Source organism: Ischnura elegans, chromosome 1, assembly GCF_921293095.1.
Source record: "Ischnura elegans chromosome 1, ioIscEleg1.1, whole genome shotgun sequence".
NCBI lineage: Eukaryota > Metazoa > Arthropoda > Insecta > Odonata > Coenagrionidae > Ischnura > Ischnura elegans.
In genome coordinates this window covers 158958565-158964983 of record NC_060246.1, presented here as the reverse complement: position 1 = coordinate 158964983, position 6419 = coordinate 158958565, and the positions used below count along the sequence as shown (strand labels likewise).

The 6419-nt window shown below is 38.3% G+C and overlaps 1 long non-coding RNA gene across 1 annotated transcript; it reads right to left on the bottom strand.

Moving 5' to 3' along the window:
- Positions 1-905: 905 nt before the first annotated feature.
- On the bottom strand, positions 906-6215 carry LOC124153875. The gene is made up of 3 exons (XR_006863778.1): positions 6090-6215; positions 5492-5666; positions 906-1390 (listed from the first exon to the last, which is right to left on the bottom strand). It is a non-coding gene; the product is annotated as an uncharacterized LOC124153875 (long non-coding RNA).
- Positions 6216-6419: the final 204 nt, after the last annotated feature.

Below are 6419 nucleotides of genomic sequence, written 5' to 3'. Positions count from 1 at the left end.
TTTCGATGGACGGATTAACCTCCACTATGCATTCAAGCAGGCATCGGGCGGTCTCTGAGAAAGTTCTTCTTTTATCTACCTCCGATGGGATATGAACCCGAACCCACAGAGAGGGAAGCCAGCACTCAAACAACCACACTAACCCTATCCCTAGAGCTCTTGGTTTTGATTTGCCAATGTTTGGTGAGTTTGATCCTGCTTACCAGGAAATATTAGTAATCTCAGTGCGATTGAATTATGAAATCGATGAAATAATTACAATAAAAACAATAAAATAATGTTTATTTCTCTGATACAATTTGAATAGACAGAATATTTCAAATAAAATTATGTGGAATTTTAGGTAAGCTGTGTTGAGACTACCATCAATGAAATTAAAAAGCATTCAGTTATACAAATTTTTGTGAAAATACACCACGCAACAAGAAAGAGACACCATTTGAGATAATAACCTGAAAAGATGGGCTAAGAGGAAGTAAGTGGGCGAAGGAGATATGAGGAGGGAATCAAAACTCTAGTGCCACGGCTTCATATCTGAATAGATCGTGAGAAGGTGACAGCTTGGAAAAATTTATTAGCGCATATACCTTCAATAGCATGTAATTTAAAAAAAACAGGTTTATTTTAAATAAAAAAAATCCGTACTCTTATTTACTGTATCCCTCGTATACCACTCTAATAAAGGGAATTTTACTGAATCAAGTTTCGTCGAAAGAAGACTCGATGTTCTCTCACCTGGTTTTAAGTTTGGTCTCGCGAATATTGGAAAAGACGATCCTCAAGTAGGCAACCACCCGTCGCGCATTAAGATGAGTTTATAAAAGCCTCCAATCGTGTTAGCGGGAAAAGCGATCGGAATATCACGGAAAAGAAGCTGTAATCAGGGTTGTTTACCAACAATGACATTCCTCATGATGAAATTTATTAAAATACCATCTGGTGATTGCAATTACATACTAGACTGAAACACATTGAAACAAATTGATCGGTCTGCACCCATCTGCTGGAGACATTTTTAAAGAGCGAATAAAAAGTGACCGGAGTGACAAAAAATCAACTTTATATGGGATGGAATGGAGCTTCCTCAACGTAGTCTTCTTCTCTGCCATGTTGCCCATTTTTCTGAAGGATAGAATCTCGGAAAACAGGTTGCTGCTGCTATGGTTCTCTCCGCATACTGAATGACGGGGATATTGCCTGCAACTCCATGCAGAGAGGTCAAACCCCTGGCGCATGCGACATTTGCGGTGGGCTGGCTCGGAACCTCCAAGGGTTAGCTTGTCCTACGAGAGATGATCCTCGCCACATAGATGTACTTCTAACCCCGCAAAGTCCTCGCCTGGCTGGATGTCCTCTTCGGCGGTTCCGTGGTCAACTGCCCTCAAGACAACTGAAAATCAAGGAACAGAAAGTTTATTATGAGATGACAACTGTGCAATACCACTCTCACGACTGCGGTGGAAGACCGGCTTTACTGGTGGGCAAGTTTCCTCATCTCCGATGTTCGAGCTACTTGCTACCGCATGACCGAGCCTTTCTTTCTATATGCGAGAATACAGAACCTCAGGCGATGAGAGTTGAGGGAAGACTCCAAAATTTACAACCGGAACAATTAAGTAACCGAAAGATGGAGAAATTAGTATCTAAATACCTTGGAAACCTCGTTAGTCGTATCAACATATAATACCGCAACCTTCTTCAGTAGGTGGGTTGTTACGAATAAAGCCGTTAGAGAAAAAACGAAGTATTTTTGAATATAAAGAAATTGGCTGCGCGTAGGAGATATTTAACTACTGAATTCAACCTAGGATTAATTCCATTCCTATACTTAATGGAAGAATAAAAATTATATGGCATATCATTGTGCAACATATCCATCCTATATTATCATTGCCGTTGGACGTAGAAAAGTGGTGAGGTTCTCACAATTAGAGAATGTTATCTGCATCCATTACCTCGTCTTAGCCGACGCTGTTTCGTTTCCTCCTCCTAACCAGATAATCCCTCCCTTACTCACCCAACGACGCCGTAACCCATCCAAGTCGGCGCGCGGTCCGCTGCGGCGGTGAAGTTTTTTTTTCTGCTGAGTAGTCTCGAACGCATAAGCGGACCCCGCTGGGATTCGGAGCCGGTCCTTTCTAATGCCGAGAATTAGGAGATCCCTGTCATTCGGAAAGATATAATGATGCAACCACCCGCATACTACCCAGCAATTCGCATTTCAGGGTGTGTTGTGGGGGTCAATTATTTTTATTCATCATCCTGAAAACAGCACTATTAGGCCTTTATATCGGGGATCTTCAAAAATGGACTATCATAAACAGCCAAGCCAACTGATTGGTGAGAGATACCAAGGCGGGACTCAAACCCACGGCCTTTGGTCTGGTGGACAAGGATTGTACCCCGCCGCCCCTGATCCTGACTATAATAAGGTATTATGAGATAAGGTAGTTGGGACTCCAGCTGTTTATAAAAAAATATTAAAAAAGTACACGTTGGAGATATTTTACTTTGTAGGTACTAATTTACATCTTAACATTAAAAATATGTTTTTCTGTCCTATATATTCAGCAATATTCATTAGAAAATATTTATTTTAATAGGAATAGTTTCAATAACTTTAACACACATTTCGGTTGGATAAAGAATTTAGGATAAAAAATTACTTGCTAATTTCATTTAATAAATTGAAGTCACAAATAAGTGTATACTAAAATAGTATATAAATTCACCAATGAAAAATATTAAATGCTAATTGTGTTTCAAATTCATTATTCCTGTCAGAGCTGCCCTACTTATGATTAATTGTTTATTAAAATATGAAATATAAAATATTCTTAAGTTCCACCGAGATATTAAAGAGGCCTACCTTATAATAATCATCTTTATAATGTAAAACGATGCGAGGATTCCATGGACGCAATTAATGATATGGATTTTCAGAGAATATTGATTACCACTGCGATTACCATGAACATAGTAGGAGGTAGAACCAAGCAAGATAAACCCCTCAAAAGTTATCTTTAGGTGATTATCTTTTTCCAACTTTTGACTTCCCAGTCTGCTTTAGTGTGAGAGGTCACGGAGGGCCATCTTGTGCATGGGGTGTCGCGCTGAGTCCCCTTCGCCTTCGCCGAGGCCCTCCACAAATCCCCTGACTAGAAAGCACTAACTCCCTCGCTTGCTCACCCAACGACGCAAAGCCAACCGTATCTCCCGTCCGCTTTTTTGATGAACTGGGTTCGAAATAAAAAACCCAACATTTTTGACTCTGCCTCCGGCTATTCGTCGCAGGCACCGTGCATTCCTTCGCAAGTCTCCACCCTCCATTGAGTCTCAGGAGTGATTAGGTAAGTAGAGGGTAAGAAGCAGAGTCCCTCTTATGGTTTTCCTCTTAGTCTTCATTCTGTCATTGTCAAGTTCGATTCTCTCAGCTGTTCGGTTAGTGTTGAGAGGTGGATGGCTTGTCGCTGAGGAGTGCAGGTAAATCTTACGGACGTGATTGATGTGTTATTCCATGTAATTTCTCCATATTTATTCGTAGTTGTAGTTAATTTTTGTGTGAAAAGACTACATATCCTTTAGCAGTAAGAATACGTTCATCTGAAAACGCGTTATTTTACCACATAGAGGGTAAATTATGAATGTATGAATCCGATAATGTACGCGAAAATACATCTTCCAACTCCCACGCTTTTTCGATCGTATGAACAGGATATTCAAATTGCTCAAAATTCACATATGCTTGGTGTCATGAAAACGTTGAAGAAATGAACTTGAATTAGCTACTGTATCATGAATAAAGACTTTTAAGAATGTTTTAAGTTGGCATACATATCATGAATTTCCGCTGTTACAATTACTTTTTGTAGTATAAATAAAAATTTAGTGCCGTACGTGGAATTTATTTTTAGTTTTATTGGTTAGGGGTATTTCTTTTTATCTATATCTAGGAAAAGTGAATTGAATGATTCAATTAACCAATAGAATGAAAGTACACGCTAAAATGTATCGTTTATCGCTTTCTTTCAAGCTTTCGGCTCATCCCTTGGGAGTATTGTCATCGGTAATTATTAATAGATTGCATGTGTGACCGAAGGAATACGATGGTACCCAATGTGCTCGTCAATGGCATGAGCGACTGCAAATCCAGCCATACAGTGAAGTGAAAGTGTCAAGTGTTTGTGAAAAAATCCATGTTCGATGTGTTGTGAATGTGAAGTATGAGTGTTGGTGAATTTAAGCATTTCGGGGTATCGAATATGGACAGCTGAGCTCTGCCGCTGGTGGACGTGGCAGTGAACAAAAGGTAGGGAGGCTTCTCCTCTTGCAGTTTTGTTCAGAGTGAAGCTGACATATTTATGCATTAAGTTTTTTAAAAGCAAATTTAAAGTAACACCCTCATTTTTCTTATTATAACTTACGTTCTTTAAAGCTATGTGGTGCATTTTTAAAATGTAGAATTTTCTGGGTGGGACCCCGTAATTTTTGGTGACATTACCACTAATTTTAAGTGGGTCTTGTTAGTTGGATTACGATTCCATTGAATAAGTTATATAATTGGTAATATTATAATGCATTTATTTTACATTTTATAAGGTTCAAGACTCAGACGTCATTCTCAGCTGTCGAAACTCCGTGAATGTGGCGTAAGTTTTAATTACGTGTTGCGCGAATTCTCAAGTTGGTATGAGTTCAGTGAAAATAAAGCGAGTGAAAAGATTAACTTACTCAACAATTGAGAGGAGTGATCAAACGCGAAGAACATATTTATTTCAGGGAATTAGATTAGTTTCTCCCTCATTCAGAATGCGCCGTTGAAACATGAACGTGCAAACCCATATTACACGGAGATGGAGCCCCATTTGACCGGACCTTTATTAGAGATCACCGACGCTGGTGTTAGGAGATAGCGAGGCAACGCAAGTCATACACCCTACCTCAAGATATTTGCTTTGTTTACTTCGATTTGTTTTTCAAAGAGAAATCCCGCCCCCTTTTCTTGTTTCAGGACGCACTTAACAGAAACTGGAAATTTCGTAAGCGTTTTAAAACGAAAGAAAAATATGTGAAAAATTTCCAGGAGTACTTTATAACTCATTATGGTTAAAGTAAAAATATTTATCAGCTTGATTGCTATTTAAGGTTTAGAGACTGACCGAAAAAAAGTTCTATCTTCTGCTTAATTTCCGATAACCAATGTGATTGGAAAATACAAATTTGACGAACAAACATCACATGTCAGCCGCTCTTGTGTTACCGATTAAAATTCATCATCATACTCGTGCATTAACATGCGTCCATGAACACTTTACTTATGCAGTTAAGAATGACAAATTAACACATCTAAAGAAAATATGTTAAAACCTACTCAAGATGCCAGTATTTATGCGATTAATGGATACTAATTCCAAATGAAACTCAATGAAGGCTATTGATTTTACACATGAATAACTGAATAATACAAATGATTAAGAGAAGACTTAGGTACCTTGAGAAACACAACACGTTCAACAGGTACCATTTATCTTGTATTCCGTTGCCATCAGTACTTCCCTCCATTTTCCCATTAGTTGTAACATCGCGTGTAAATTATATGTTTAGTTAATTAAATAGGCTCCAATGTTGATCGCATTACACTGGGACATGGCTGTTCGGAATCAAATCTGCAAAAAACCATAGAGAATATAATACTGTGAGATATTTGTACACGTCATTCACACAGAGTTTTCATTTTATTAAAACTACATGAGGTAATAACGGCATAATTATACAAAATTATAATGTTATTTTCAAGGTAAAAAAGTGTGCTAGCTACCAACAATTGCTGCTTTAAATGAGGAAATGCAAAACGGTTAGAACGATTTAGCGATATTAGTGGCATAGTGAAAGAGGGTGGGTGGGTGGCAAAATTAATTCAATGTCTTTTTAAATATCCTGCCGGAGACAGAAGATCTTTACTGGTACTGAAGTTTCTGTATTTGCACGGTTGAGATTTGGCTGTGTATAATTAGCTACATTGGAATTACTGTTAAAATAACCTACATTGAGCTATATCATTGATTTATCAATTGTATATTCTCACTTACCTAAGCCAATACGGCACTTCCATTATTCATATTTCTGATAATAGATTTTAGACATCGCTGTCCATCTCCGTTGCCACGGAATGAGACGGTGACTGCAACGACCGAATTAGCGGCTGGAACAAACGAATAAATAGGGTTGTTCAAGCCTATCAAAACGGTCTATAAAAACGAATGTTTATCACTTCTGATGTAATTTCATTTTGATTGGGATGAATGACAGATGCGTTGAAAAAGTAATGATGGAATTATTAGCAATCAAAATTCGAACAATTTTAAACGCCGCCAAAAACGGTCGGCCATCTTGAAATAGAGGTGATGACGACACAAGCC